Raw genomic sequence first — 16,078 nt, forward strand, 5'->3', positions numbered from 1 at the left:
AGGGGAGGAGCCGGCGGGGGCTGGTGTGCGTGAGTGGAAGGGGTGGATTTAAAGGAGCCGCGGCCGCGAGGGGAGGCTTGGTTTGCGGGGGGCGCCGAGCCGGCCTGTAATAAACCGGGGAAAAAATTAACCGCCCTGTCCTTCCAGTCAGAAGTCCCCCTTCGCCGCTGGCCTTGGGAGACTTATGGCTGGCTGGAGGGGGGGGCCGGGGGCAGTTTGGTATTTTCCACTAGCAATCCCGCCCCAGGAGACTGGAACAGGTATGTCAGGTATTTCAGTGCTCCTCGGTTAACGAACAGGTCACTCACCCTTCAGGGTTTCTCCTCATCATTAACTATAACAACATTGATTTTGTCCCTCGGTTTACAGTTGTATGGCCGCCTGTGCTGCCTGGCGGCACGACAGCAGTATCTGGGTTAAGCTTCCTTAAATCGGTACAGGAACCTTAGATATCTGCTCTGCAGGAACAGAAAGGGGCAGGGTGGGTTTAAATAATCTACTTTGCTCTTTAAAATAACCCGTTGAATATTTTTGACAAAATAGTTCCACAGGTGATTTTTATTATTATTGCTTTGCAACTTTGTGCAATTCTATGTTTCTTTGCATTACCAATGCTGAAATTAGGCACTCGGTATGTAAGCTTTACATTGCTTTGTAAATGTATATCCAGTGCCCTTCCAAAAGGATCACAGTGTGCTGTACAGGACATAATGCTGCCTGGCCAGAGGGGGAACATGGGGGCTATCCAAAAGGGCATGTCTCAGCCGCTGTACAAGTGGCAGCGCCCAGTCCATGAAGACTGGACGAGAACCAGAACTAGTCCGTTCCCTGGGTTCAGAGCCCAGGACTCCCTGTGAAATAGTTGAAATTAGCTCTTCCTCTGTCCCTAAAGGCAGCCTGTCTGGCAACGTGGCGCTTTCCCTTTCTGACCGAAGAGCTGCCAGATGTGCTTGTAGGACCTACCCCCAGGTGCTTGTAGGATCTACCCTCCTGGTGCAGCCCTGCTGCCGCTGTCACTCTGCGGCCTCGCAAGCGGACGACATGCCTTACCCCTGAAAGGTCAAAACATCCTGTGGTATTGCTCCCCTCGCTAATCTCAGGGCAAGGCTGTCAGCTGAGAAACTCTATTTAAGCTTACCGGCTGGTAGAGGAAGGGGATAACGCCCGTTCAGCTCTCATTAAGAAGCTGGCTATGGCCTTAACATGAATCTGTCAGTAAAACATAAGGAATTAAAAATTTGGGCCCCAGTGTGCTGTAAATGCTTCATACAGTGAAAATAGTTCTCTACAACCATCCAAGTCCATCGCAGACCTCCCAGAAATTTTACATTTCACTTGTTAGGGCATGGGCAGCCCACAGAGCTCATGCTCCGGTCGCAGTGTTGCAAAGTTATCTTTGCAGATGGGCCTCTTGAAAGGTGGGTACAAACTCACACCTCAGAATTGGTACTCATGTTCACACCCCCTCCTGGAACTTCTGGTAACTGTCTAGTACATTCCAGGTTTTATATCTACAGCGGGGGGGATGTTATTTGAGGTAAACTTTGAACAGCTCCTTTCTTTTTGCACGGAGATCATTTGGACTGATTCTAATGCTGAGCGATTTTGCAGGACAGCCACTTCTGTCTCCCGACTTCCCAAATTTCTCTCTCCTTTTAACAAGGACTTTAGTTCCAGTTTGACCTTAAGTTGTCCCTGGAGTTTGGCCAGCTCCTTCCGCCGGCAGCCGGTTTTTATTATCTCTGATGCAAACCGGTTCCTGCTCACACGTTACAGCTTGCACGTGATCACATTTCTTAAGTACCTGTTAGTACTCGGCCATGTACTTCTGAATAAAGAGGAATTCGGGGTAACTTTTGTTAATTCTAGTGACTTTGGGATGGATCCTCTGAGTAACCTCTTTTCTTGTATTTTCAACCTGATTCATACTACGAGATACGTAATGCTTTTATCAACAGCCAACAGACTATTTTTGGCAAGCTGCCTTGAGCCTGACATCAGTGCCATATCAGCAGTTGACTTTGGTGCTCAGCATCTTTTCACATGTCTCTGAACGATCCATGTGCTGCTGGTGTGCTACTGGTTACACAGTCTTACAACAGTTTTGTCCAAAAGCCAGTTCTCTCCTGCTGGGCTGTGTAGGGCTGAGGTTTAATTAATTAGTTCCCAGACCCCTAACCTTACTGCTCCTGAGTTTCCTCACACATTTTTTGTGTTTCTTTTCTAACAAAAGAGGGCCACCCTCAAACAATTCTACCAGAGCGCTCTGCTTTTTGTGCATTGATTCTTGTTTCACTGTTGCCACTGCTACTTACAATGGAAAATTGTCTCTCTGCAGTGGTGAAGACAGTTTGCCTAGTGTCCTACTGCTTAAGTGAATGGTTAGTGAAGTGACCCAGATGGTTATGGGCATTATTCAAACTGCCTTGTCATTTTGTCACTAGTTGTAACCACTGGAAAGTTTCCTTTGTCCCTTGGAAACTTTCATAATTATTAGTCACATAATTCATTTGCTTTGTTCATGTCCCATTGGCTGCACGATGAAAGGAAGTCTGGCACATGGGAGTCAACCGCTCCCTGCCCTGGCACAGCCTTCTCATCTTTCTGTCTGAGAAGGAGTTAATCTGACCCTCAGTCGTACTACAGTAGATGACTTTGCTGTAAAAAATAAACACTCAACATGCTATTAGCATGTGTAAAAATATAAGACGATTTAAATAGTCCTTCCATTGTGTTTGCCAGGGGCAAAGCCTCAGCTGGAGCACCACGTCCAGCTACATGTGATGCATTGCAGGAGGGCTGTAGAGAGGAGTTAGGAGAATAAGGCTAGGGATACAAAACACGATCTGCAAGGAAAGATTGAAAGAAGTAGCCTTGTTTATTTTAAAAAAGATGATTGAGGATAACATAATCTTCAAGACCGAAAGGTGGCCACACAGAGGAATTATCTGTTCTCCCCCACTTGTATTAGACATTAGCACAGACTTTCTAGCGGTGTGGACAGTGCTAGATGAGACTGACTGGGGAGCTTGCAGTGCCTTCGTCATCACAAGCTTTTAAAAACTGTTAAGCAGCTGTTTCTCAGGAGTAGTTTCAGTCTGGATTATCCAGCCCAAGCATAGGGATGGACTCTCAAGGACCTTTCCAGCCCTTTTTTCTGTAATTCAGTGACATTTCCTCTTCCAGCTTCTAGCATATGTCATACAGGCATACAATGACAACACGTTTTACAGCTTCTAACTTAGTAACAAACTCTGCTGTGCAGAGTTCAAGGAGAAAGGAAAGTGAAAGCAGGAATAACAGTAAATGCTATTTCACAGCCTTTTTGTTAATATTTTTTGATAATCTGATTTGGGCTCTGGCATTGGCAAGAGACAAAGGTCTTCATCGTGTCCTAGTTTGGTGGATATAAAAGGAGCATGTTATTTGCTTTTAATGTGTAGAGGGTGAAGGAACTGAGGACAGTTCCGGGCTTTGAGGGTGAAGGAACTGAGGATAGTTCCGGGCTTTGAGTGGCCGAGGGAGTCATACAGCATGAGTTCCCAGCAAGGCAATTCTAGTAAATGTAAACCTGTAATCCAGACAAAATTTTCTGAAAGTGTTGCAATCTTCCAGCAGGTCCTGGGAAATTGATTTCATTTCTGAGACTCCCTACAGAGATAATAATTTCTATGTGTGTCACGGTGTTGGATTTGATGTTATTTGAATGAGCAAATGAAAAGCTGTTAGAGATTCTCAGATAGGAAGGCACTACAGTAGGCTTTTCACTCCTACACAATGCTTTCCAACCTTAACAGGCAATCTGAGAAGTAGGCTATTGTCCTCTGACCGCTTGCCAAATACAGAGCAGTCACAATTGCTTCACAGAGGCTTTTGTCCAACATGGCACTGCAGCTAAACAAGTCGCAGCTGGAAGAAATTATGCCAATTTGAATGCTAGTAGATGCAACACAAAGAAAAGCAAACATGTTTCTATGCCCTGCTAAAAACCAGGCAGCACATGGGGTAAGATACGGCCTAACCTTTTCCACAAGAGGAGATGATTCAATGTTGAACAAAGGACAGAGAGGTCGGTGTGACACCAAAGAACATGGTACATACGGTATGTTTTCTGCCACTTTAAGTACACACCTTACCTGGCAGTACTCAATATCCAGGGATAGTAGGAAGCATCTGCTGGGGGAAATACGTATTTGCACTTGACAATCCTGTGAAAGCAGAGTTGCAGTTGAAGTAGTTCTACAGTAACAGGAATGTGACTCACACAAGACAACTGACAGTGAGATGTGGTGGCAGGTGACCCCAAGCCATGTCCTTCACAGTACAGGATTTAGGTTGATCAAAACACAGAAATGCCTATGTCGGAAAATTTCAAACTTTCAGTGCTGTTACTTTTTAAAGGACCCTCACTATTCTCTTTCCCGATTCCCAAGTTTTGATCATTTTGCCATAGTGTCTATAGAATACTTTGCATTAAATCATTACCCAAATAATCCAGCTTTTCTTCTGTTTACCACAGTCTGGCTTTGGGTAACCCACCTCTTCCTATCAGCGTTTGAATATAATTTCCTTCTTTTTAAATTTAAAAATACACTTTACAAAACTTTATAAAATGAAGCATTTAAGTAACATCACTTGTTTTTTTAATTAAAAGATTTTGAAAAGACAGGATGCTTTCTGAAGGAAGTATTTTCTTGCTTTACAGGCCTGCTGATTCACAGCATGACAACACCAGGGTCCCAGAACTAACACTGTGTTTGGCCAAGACGAGCTGATTGATTGCTGTTAACCTTGAGCAAGACAGGTTATTCTGCACAGCAGGGGAAAACAGCTGTAGGATTTTGTCCTTATGGTAGTCATCTGTCACGAAAAACACATCTTGGACAAGACACTCAGGATCTTTTAGTGTGCCCTGGGATTCCCTGCCAACGTCAAACTCCTGAAAAGCAGCAGCCACCAGTAGGAATTCACATCTCCACTCGCTTCCAGTAACAAAGCGTGACAGAGTGGGAAAGCGGTGATCTTCCAGGGGCTGAACGAGCACAGACTGCAGTGATAGACACGCTGGGCTTCTGGGGAAATGTGACAGCTGACGTGTTCAAACACCTTCCTCCATTTTCCATCATCGTCCTCCCCTATACGGCGTTCAGTGGATGACGGCTTTTGGACTCACTCGTGCCTTAGGTGGCAGCACCAGTGAGCGCAGTGATGCGCCTTGCACCTGCAACAAGGGTGCTCTGCAACACAACAGCACTGATGTAGCAGCTCATTGCCAACAAAGGAGGATGCTCCCTTACCTTCCTACATCCCCCTCCCATTCCCAGACACAGTTCTGGCCCTTTGCTCACGCTGGCGGTAGCTCTCGTCTGACTCGCGAGCAGGTTCAACTCACTAAATCTACAGAAAGTACCCATCAAAACCTAGTCTTTTGCCAGCTGATGGAACTGAAGTGGCTTTACATTGGCACCAGCACAAGTGTAACGGAAGCAGCAGAAGTGCATGACTTGCAGTGGGTTCAGCCTTTTTGGAAGCATTGAACTATTAGAATGACTCAACATCTCACAGGACTTAGCCACAAGTACCTGGCACAGCAAAAACATTTGAGGGTTTGCAGTATGCATCCTGCCTTTAAAGCCACATCCTAATACCTTTGGCCTCCTGTCTAGCTTGCAGCGTGAGCAGGAGGTGGCATTAACCACTGGACTTCACACAGTGCGCTGACTTTTTCCGACCTTCTTCAAGGTCATAGAGCAGAGACTGCAAACAAGGCACAGCCATCTGGCAGCCTGCAGGCTGCCAGCTGGACCATGTGTAAAACCTCATCTAAGGACTTCGGAGGGGCTCCTACAGTACGGCTAAAAATGCAGTCAGAGTCTAGCTAATTCATGCAGGAGATGGGTTGGCCTTGTTTCAGCTCTAAGGCTGTGGGGAATCCAGTCCAGTAGAATCAAAGAACCAGCCTACAAATTTCATTGCTTTTCATTTCAAATGCAAAGCCAGCAAGAAGACAGGGAGAAGAGAGACAAAAAAGCAATTAAGAGTGACATAGATGAACAAGAGAAGATAGTGCAAATGAAGGCTGAGACAAGAGACACGAGGAGAATGAGCATGTATAAATTGTGCAGAAGCTTTTACTGGTGCTAGACTGTCTGAAACAACAAGAGGGGTTTTGTAAGTGAAAAGGATAAGGGATCTTTTGAAAACAGATGGGCTGCCAGTTCTGTAATAGTTGACATGAGGATTAAGGCATTTAGGTAACTTGTTCCAGAGGAAAGTGCTACTGGTGAAAGCTACTTCTCTTGACACCTTCAGCAGTCTGAGAGCCAAAATGTTCCAAGGAAAGCGGCTGGAGGTTGAGCTGAATTTAGGTGGGAGAGGTGCAAAGAGTGAACAATGACGTGTACAATATAGATGAACTTACTCTCTCTATACTGTTCTCCTTAAATGGACCTAGGTTTGCCTCCAATTTTTAGCTGATCTCTCTTAGCCTTGTGAGGAGTGTACTGTGAAAATGCTTGGAAAGCCAGAGCTTTGATTATATCGGAGGGCAGCGTTGGGAGGCCGATTATTATTTTGTAAAGTTCTCAGAGCGTAAGTTTTGGAGGCAAAAATGGGAAAAAAAGTCTTGAATGAAAATCAAGAGCAAAATATGTCCCCCAGATTTCTGTCAGGATGCTAACAACTGCTCATCCTAAACCGAGGGTCTAACCTCACATCCTCAAATATTAGGCTAGACATGGTAATGTTAAAATACTTCATGTGCACTAGCGCTTAAGGTGCTGCCGCAAAAGGTGCAGCTGAGTCTATAGAGCAGATGATCCTCTTTAGTGTACATTAAGCCTAAAGACATGCCGTGACGCCGACGTTAAGTATTGCACTGTAAATACAGAGATGTATGTTCAAACATTGCTCTGAGCTCATATAGGCTTTGCTCTGTTGATTCTGGTTGACTGTGGCCATTGGGGTGAGGAGTCAAAGGTGGCAAGGTGTAATAGCAGTCACTTTGAATTTTTGATGACGGAGACTGGCTGGTTTTATGCATTAGTCTATCTTGGCTCCAGTATGTCTCCAATTTAAAATCTTATCAAGTGTACACAGAAATGTTTGCCATCACTGAATGCCACATACCCAGATATCATCATCACCTCCACCCCACTCCCAATCTTACTTCATACTTGAAGAGGTGCTTCCAAACATGAACTTTGAAAGGTACACTCTTCAAAGGGCAGTCAGGAGCTCTGTGGGACAGGTAAAAATATACCATAAATCTCCTCTCTCAGAACTGCATCTTGGCTCTTGCTGCCTGTGTTCTGGGCCCAGATTTGAATGTCTGAACTTTTCCCTGAGTAGCGCATGACAGAGCAAGTTTGTGCCAGGTTCCCAAACCGGCTCCCAGAGACCTCTCCTGACCACAAATAGGAGCCAGTGCAAGTAGCACGACCTTACTGTGGGGTCACTCTGCGCTGCTGTATTAAAAAGTAAGCTTTTTGCTTTCTGCTTTACACTTCCGTAATTGCATTAATGGATTCATGTCTGAGTTACTGCAAGCACTACAAAGAGAAAATACAGCACCTACAAAACAAAAGTGTGATCACAAGAAAACTAGGAAGAGTAGCGCAAATTAGAGCTGTTTATATATTTGTAGAGAACGCATAAGATCCTGTAGCAAATGCATCATGACTTTTGGTAATATAGTGCTGTATTTTATATCAACTGTAAATTAATCACAAACATTTGTTAACATAAACCTTGTCTATGGAATACCAATTTACTATGCCTTAATACTTTCGAGACATTCAACGTGTTAATTAGTAACCGTGGCAATAATGATGATGCATCAGCTAAAATATTATGCCAACTGTGTTCATACACAGTAATAATTCAGACCATCCTTTTTCTTAGTTTAAAAATGCTGAAATGCACCTCCTTGCAGAGCAAGCATTGAAAAACAAGTGGGAAACCATAAAAGAATTGTACCCAAGATTTTGCGAGTCATCGTTGTTTGGCTTCATTTCCTGCTACTATACACTATTAGCATATGAATTTGTGTTTGAACTAAGTCAAAGTAAAGCCATGGTGTCACTTGCCAGAGCATGGAAAATAAAACATTGTACTGTAAATCACAGCTCTCTCCTTGCAAACTGCATGGTTAAAAAACGTAACTACAGTCATCTTAATATTACTACTGCATCACACACCAGACAAAACCTGAACACATATATTCAACAGTCTTTACGTCTCGGATCTCTACCGGACATCTGCGTTAAAAGACTCAAGTTATCTGATCACCAGTACATTCTCCATGGGTTATATATGCAAGTCCCTGTGTGCAGTATATGCAGTCAGTAGCTTTCCTATTTTCCATATTAAAAAATACTTATTAGCTAACAGTAGTTAACATTGTATGCATGTTAATATAATTTTTAATTCTTTGAGATAGATAGATACATGGATGATAACAGTATTGTTGAAATATTGGGGGGATAGCACAAGTCTGTCTTTCTCCCCTTTGTGCCTCCTGGTAAATCCATAGCTATTCCTAGTTACAGTTTTTAAGCTAGTAGGTCCTTCATATTAATGGTATAAAAGGGCAAATAAAGGACTTCAAAATTCTGAATAGGACTGAAATTGCACTGATGGTCAAAAGAGGCTGGAGCAGTGCCTGCTGCTGTTCACGTCTCTGCAACGGGGCTTGAGCACGGGGGTGCAACGCTTACATGCTTTGTAATACTCGGCCTTCTTCCTCGAGGCTTTAAAAGGATCTCATCCCATATACAGCATTTCTGAGCTGTAGGTAGTGAGTCTTCGGGGTACTTCTGTGTGGTCAGTGTTACTGCCCACAGGTACAGGTTATGAATAAAGGAACTGAGACGAAAAGATAGAAGCCCAAATTGAGTGCCAAGAGCAAGACCTGAGCATCGCAGGAAGCTCCTACCTCCTCTGAGAATCAGAAGAAAATTCCTTTGATTCCTAAATACAGATTTACAAGCTTCGCCCTGAACACCCTAGAAAGCAGCACTGCTCCAGCAGGGCTGGGACACGGGGCTTTCCAGCTGTCAGTCCAAAACCCAGCCCTTTTTCATACTTCTCTTTTCAGGGTTAACATTTTGTAACTTGGGGATGGAAGGCCAAACGCCACACTGTGAGAACAAACCCTGTAGCTCTCTGAAGACCAAACTCCTGCATCAGCACCACTGAAATATTTTATCATGGCAAGATCTTGGGTTCTTACTATCCTTCTTGAATATCCATGATCTCCATAGTTTTGTTTTCCTACCTATGGAAATATGTAATAATCTGTCACAACTGCATTAAATCAAAAGAGAAGCTATGAATGAATAAACACATTTGGTCAATATATCTACCAACCGCCACGGTTGTTTTCAGGAATGGAGAATATCATCAGATATCAAGGAAATTATGAAGAAGAATTTTCATGACCCTTAATTTTCAGTGGGCCACAACAATCAGAAGATTCAGCCTTTGTGTTTGCACTTCTCATGTGAAATCCTCAGAAAAAAAGAATTGCAAGTCAAAATCCCTGCCCCAAGCCTCTGTCTGCCTAGGTGAAACTCCAAGTAGTACAGACACGTTGCTCCTACGAGCGGTCAGGTTGTTCCTCCGGCAAAGCTGACCCTCAGGGAAGCAGCTTGCTTGTAAGCCAGGTCTGCATGCAGAAACCAAAGCGGTGCCTTTTGTGTCCAGCAGCAGCAGAACTGTTCAATGAACTAATGGAGAATTTGCTTTTTATCTGTCTGCACTTCTTATATGAAGCATGTGAGTGTGGGCTTTGGATAAAAGCCAAGTCTTTAAATAGCACTGGCCGCCAGCAGAAATCCAAAGGAGTGGATAATAAACTCAGATTAATAGAAAGAAAGAAAAACTGTCCCCGTTGCCACGGCATTGCTCTTATTGCCTGGCTGGGGCTCGCCCCCTTTGCCTTGCCCCAGAGGAGTTTGAAAACAGAGGCCAGTTTCTACCCTGCTATTTAGGGGCCGACGGCAGCTCTGAGCAGCACCAGCACACCGTACCCTGCACGCTCTCACCGTGCGTCTGCAGCACCCGCTGTAACCAAAACCAACTCCTCAGCTTCTCTCTCGGATGTTCAGCACAAACCCATTTGTAAATGGTGAGGAAATGCACCAAAAAGACAAGCAGAATAATTTACATACATTTGATGTTCAGCATAGTGCATCTGTTGCATGGTTTTCATATTCATGCTGTTCTCGGTGGAGAATCATTTGCTTTGTGCTGTAAGAGCATACGCCCCCGAGCCGCCTTCTTTTCTCTGCGTTCACTTGCTCCTGTATATATTAATTATTTCAATGGGATTTCTTCCTGGTTTCCTATCCCCGTAGAGTAATAATGATTTGTTCTATCAACCCTCACAGTAGGTGGATAAACATTACTAGCCTCGTTTCATGCATGGAGAATCTGAGACGGGAGGGTTATGCACTGACTGCCGTCGCAGAGGAGAGAGGGCTGTAAACACCGGTTTTGGCACACAGGAATTTCTTTGCTGCCTCCCAGCTGTGTACTGTGCTCCCGCCCATGCCGTTGAGCTTTGCAAAACTGAAGGACGGCGTAACCCTTTAGGAAAAAAATAACAAAACCAGACCTAGCAGGAACTGTGCGCATCGTGGCCACAGTGGTTTTCATTTACAATAGAGAAAAATATGTACACTCAACTTTGGATGTGCATATATGTCTTTTCTATCTCCCGACGCACTTTGCTTGCTTGCAGACATGTAAATGTTTGTGGGTTGAGGTGTGCACGTATGTCAGGATGTCCCAGATGGGAAATTTGCTGTCATTTAATGCCCGGTGAGACACGGGTAGAGGAATACAGGACTAGACCACATTGCAGAACAACTCAACAATAAGACAGATGAGGGGGGCCTGTGGCTGCCCAAAAGGCTGCAGAGGGTGGACGTGATTCCTTGGCACAGCTGAAACAAAGCAGCCTGACCTTGCAGCACCTCCGTAATCCTTCGCTTACGCAGGGATATCCAACACCGCCTCGGCTGGGCATTTGGGCACAGTCATTAAACAGTAAGGAAGCTGATGGCAGCTAAACCACCTGACACGTGTGAGGGTTTTACTTGCTCTTTCAAATGCCAAAACCAGGTCAGAACTATGAGACAGCAAAATTAGACCAGGAGAAATCCTCAGGGTGGCAGCTAATGCAATTAGCATAGCTGGGAGCTGGTGAGGCAGAGCAGGCAGCGGTCCTCTCTCACCTCAGCATGGCCCCACAGCTCGCCGAGGGTTATTTCAGGCCAGAGAAACAGCCAGAGGTGATTCCCTAGCCTCCTCGCAACCTTCTTGCTCCCTCTTCCTTCCTAGAAATGTCCCTCCCTGAGACTGCCCATGATTGATAAGTTCATAGAAGGGATTCAACGATACAGGAGATCTTTTCCAAGCCCTTTATCCCATAAAACCTACAAATCTATGCAGAGGAAGGTAACATTTCAGTGTTAACTTTCCCGGCCTCCAGCAGTCCTTGCCTGAAGGGCTTCTTCCTGAGCCAGAAGTGCTTAATAGCCCCTTCTGCATTTTTTCCATGACTCTCTAACTGCTTTTGCAATAATTTAAACTTTTGGCATCCACAGCATCCTCGAGCAGTAAGTTCCGCAATATAACTACGCACAGGGTGTTAAAAGGAGCCTACTTTTGTCTCTTCTGAACCTGTCACCTCATCATTTTCTTGATGTTCCCATAGTTCCTGTATGCTGACAGGCAGTGAATAATTGACCTTTTTTAACTTTTTCAATGCCGCCATTAATTTCAAAGACCGCCATCATACCCACCACCCCAGAGATCTCTTTTTAAAGCTGGTGTGTCCTATTCCAGTTTATTATTTTGCTCCTTGGCTCTCTTCTTGGTACTGTTACTACTTTTATCACACCCTTTTGACACTGGGAGGCCAGAACTGCACATGGCATTTGACATTTGGGCATACAGCAGTTATATACAAAATGTCTATGTGTGTGTGTGTATATATTTTTACTCTGTGTGTGTGTGTATACAGACATATATATGGCAGGGATGTTTCTGGTTTTATTCTCTGTTTCTTTCTCAAAATTTCATTAACAGTTTAGTCTTCTGATCAGCACTGAGAACTGCTCTATCTTTTCACAGAAGTACTTCAGGCAACTCTGCCCTGAATTGTATTCATTAGCTAAACTGCTTTTTGTATCTAAAGCTTCTCGGTAGAAATACATGAGATGGGCTGGTTCCTCCATTTCTCCTCTCTACCTACAGTATCACGGCCCTGCAGATAGACTTCCATGTGCCCACTGGCCCAGTGAAGGAACCAAACAGTGAGGAACATCCTGGTTCCTTCTGTGTGAAAGTACTGACAAATAATACAGAAGTTTTTTTGATAAATATGGAAACTGTGCAGCCAAGTGTCCATGTAGAATGAGGCAGGCTGAGCTCCACAGGGATCTGAGCATCAGACAGACCCCTAAATCCACTTTGATACAGGTTATGATCCAGCCTATATTTACAACACTCACAGGGGAATGGGAGGACCCAGCCCCCAACCCCTTTTTCAGTAAATGTTTGTTCTGCAGAGGAGGATGGAAATCTCCATCATCAGGAGAACTGAAAAACAAGGTAGACAAACATCTCCCCAGAGTGGTCCATGTCTAACTAATCCCCCTGATGCGAGAAGACTGGCTGACTGACCTCTCAAGGTCCTTTCCTACCCTTATCTTAAAGTGCCTGAGATTATCAGCCATCTCACAGGCAGATAAACAGATCAGCCCTTATTTTCTCAGAGCACGTTTATGGGGGACAATTTGCAAAGAGCTTCTTCTACCATCCTTCCATTAAAATTCCCCATTTCATAGCGCCTCCTACAGTACTGCTGTACTTTTCTAAAACAATATAAACCAGAGCAATTCAAAATCACTCAGAAGCTGGGTGATACCTCCTAACCCTCCAACATATCCTTTGTCACTCAGGTCCCCTTCTGATTTTCACAGAAGGGGGGAATATAGTAGACACAAAATCCTTGCCAGAAAATAATAAATAACAAATCTGTCTTGGGATCTTTGAAAATAATAGCAGGTTTGTATTTGCAGCTGACAGGTGTTATGAATTCGAGCTACTGGATTGCCGTTTAGGAAGCTGTTTTCCAAAATGCAGTCTTTTAGTCCTGTTGCCTGCTTTCCCCTACAGTATTTTAAAGTGATGCTTTGCACAGCTGGGAGACCAAAAGGTTGTTCTACCCATTTCCTTATAATGCCACCTTTATTCCTGCCATTCTCCTGGAGCATCTGCAGCAAGGTTTGTTTTATAAACGTAACTGAATGTGTTCCTTATTTATTACCTGCTGGCAAATCCAGTGCCAGAATTTTAGGAATAACACCATTAACATGCCATGTGCTTCTGATGGTTATTTGTCTATTGACAAGACCAAGAGCTCACACCGCATAACAATGAATTAAAAAGCACGCAGCGATGGATTAAAATGGCAGAACTCAAGTTCAGGCTTCAAAACATTTGTGAAGCAAATGCCATTTTGAAAAATGGCAACTGAGTGAGTGTCGCATGGCAGGATTAGCCCCTCTAATGGTTAAAAACTCAATAGTCCCAAGCTCATCACACGGGGATGCTAATTATCTGGAGAGAATGGTATTTGTGTGCAGCATCCAACTGGCCAGGAGCCCAGAGAGGCTGTATCAGTTACAGGCCCAAGATCAAATTTTTCTTGCGCTGGTCCTGGGGAATTCCAGGTGATATGGGAATGACACCAACACCAGTGGAAAAAGCTCTGGCCTCCTACCAAGGTGAGTAGAGCCCTGCTTGCCATCCACCAGCTCCTGTCCCGCCACCTAGTGGGGTGTCTCCCTATGTCACAGGCACCCTGTCCTGGTTTCATTATTGTTACTATTTGACTTTATTTTATTTCAGTTATTAAACTGTTCTTACCTCAACCCATGAGTTTTCTTACTTTTGTTCTTCTGAGTCTCTCCCCTATCCCACCGGGGGGGTGGGGAGAGTGAGCGAGTGGCTGTGTGGTGCTTGGTTGCTGACTGGGGTTCAACCATGACACCATGTCATCATATCTGACATTCGGCTTATTCTTCAAGTCTCTGTTTGTTTCAGCACGCAGGGACAACAGCTTGCTTTTGAAGTGGGCAAAGAGCAGTTTCAAGGTAAATTAGCATCATGTTTTGTTCACCTTAACAAACCACATGTTATAAGCTGTAGCAGGTGGCCAGTGGCATTGATTAGTGATGTTTTGCCTGGGAGATTTGTTATTAAAACACTGGCCTTGAGCTTAATCTGGTACTTGAGCTTTGTACTGAAGCCATTACTGTACTTCGGGTACCACTTCGTGGAGACAATTAGCAATTATAGTTCCTCCTCTGAGAGGTTTTTTATGGAGGAAATACAGAATGGCAGCATCGCTACCTTCTTCTATGATGTTTCTTCCTTCATTACAGTAACTTTTCAGTATCTTGAACACCCTTGGGTAAAGATACCTCTACTGGTATTTCTTGGGAATATTGTTTCAGTTTTGTCTAAGGTTAATAAGCAATTTAAGAACATCATCCAGAGATCTGCCCCAAGGCTGGATAGTTATGCGTGGCAGGGTGTGTGGGATAGCATGGGCAAGTACCTAGGATGCACCCAAGTAGAAAGTCTTACATCTGGAGGGCAAACAGAGAGATCTAGCGGGGGGAAGGTCTTCTTTGAGTCTTCTCTATGGGGATTGCTAAGTTAACTGAGGATACAGTTCAGCTCAACGTCTTCGGGGAGAAAAATTAGGCGGAGAGGTCAGTTGGCCTTAGAAAAAAGCTGTTCAGCTTTAAAGGGGTGTCTGTAGATGGAAGTTGCAACCTTGGCTCAAGTTGCAGTAAAACCAGCTACAGTGTGAGACAGAGCCATGAGCAGCCTCGCTGGGACCCTCTTCCCCCTCATCTCAGCAGCTGCGTTTGCGCTGAGGCCCTTCCCTCGCTCCCCGCCTGCGTTAGGCTGCAGCCATGCCGGGCCTGGCTCTGTATCTTGCTCATCCCAGCCCCGGCTTGACTTCGGACCTTGGTCCCACTCCGCTGGCCTCGCTGGGGCACCGTGGGACTGAGCCCTTGCGGGGGAGGATGCTGCCCCTGCCTGCCTCGCCACCACCCGCACTCCCAGCTTCCCTTCCCTTATGCAGCAGACCCTGCTGCTCCATGAGAAGTCAGATTCAGCTCACTTAACAAAGGGATCTAGTGGTGAGCCATCACTACTGTGGAGGTTAAATAGGATGAATTCCACCCTCATTCTTTGCAAAGCAATTGGACCAGCCAGGCGTGCACTGATTTTTTTTTTTTTTTTTTGATGAATTTATAAAACTTCCACTCTGCTGTAAGAGCAGATCTCTCCGCAGAGACATCCAGGCTTTGCTGCCTGCAGATTAAGCAGAGTCCTGGCAAGCACAAGTAGCTAAACCCCTGCTCACCTTTCCCTTAGGTTTGGCATGGAAGGAGCCCTTTCTGCAGCTTGTATCTAATCTGAGTCGAAGGACTGTACCACATTGTATTTAAATAGGACTAAAGTAGGGACTCGTACCAGGATTAAAGCTCTGGGCACTGCAGAACCTGAATGCTTCTCTGCCTGCGCACATCTGATTTCCACGCAGACCCATCTTGCCATGCAGGACAACAAACACATTCCTCTCTGACGACATCCCTTTTCCAAACCCTCTTGTCCATTCTGAATAGGGATACGCGGATATTATTTTTATCCCAATTGTGTAACCAGTCTAAACAGGTGTAAATGACAGCACATAGTTCATCTAAGAATCACTGGGTGACACAGAATAGGGCTAGAAAGGACCTAGAGGCAGTCTGTCCCTCTGTTGTGGGGCAGGATCAGCTATTCTCGGTCATTCATGGTGGATCTAACATGCTTTCTGAGCTCACCTGAGCAGGTTTCTAGCCTATTCTCAAAAACCTGCAGGGACAGAGAACTAGGTAGGCAGCCTATTCCTTGCTTCTCTATTGACAGTACTGGAAAGCATTTCCAATGCCTAATCTAAAACTTCCTGGCAGCAAAATAAACCAACTCATATTCCTTCTAG

The 16,078-nt window shown here is 44.8% G+C and overlaps 1 protein-coding gene across 1 annotated transcript in view; it reads left to right on the forward strand.

Annotated features, from left to right (window-relative positions):
* Positions 1–1,695: 1,695 nt before the first annotated feature.
* The window catches only part of TPT1 (tumor protein, translationally-controlled 1), a 23,728-nt gene continuing 9,345 nt past the window's right edge, over positions 1,696–16,078 (forward strand). The window contains exons 1-2 of the mRNA XM_009322829.1: positions 1,696–1,700; positions 12,642–12,645. The gene's annotated coding sequence lies outside the window, so the exon portion shown is untranslated. The remainder of the gene's footprint in view (positions 1,701–12,641; positions 12,646–16,078) is intronic.

This window comes from Pygoscelis adeliae, unplaced genomic scaffold (assembly GCF_000699105.1).
Source record: "Pygoscelis adeliae isolate BGI_AS28 unplaced genomic scaffold, ASM69910v1 Scaffold74, whole genome shotgun sequence".
NCBI classification, from domain to species: Eukaryota; Metazoa; Chordata; class Aves; order Sphenisciformes; family Spheniscidae; genus Pygoscelis; species Pygoscelis adeliae.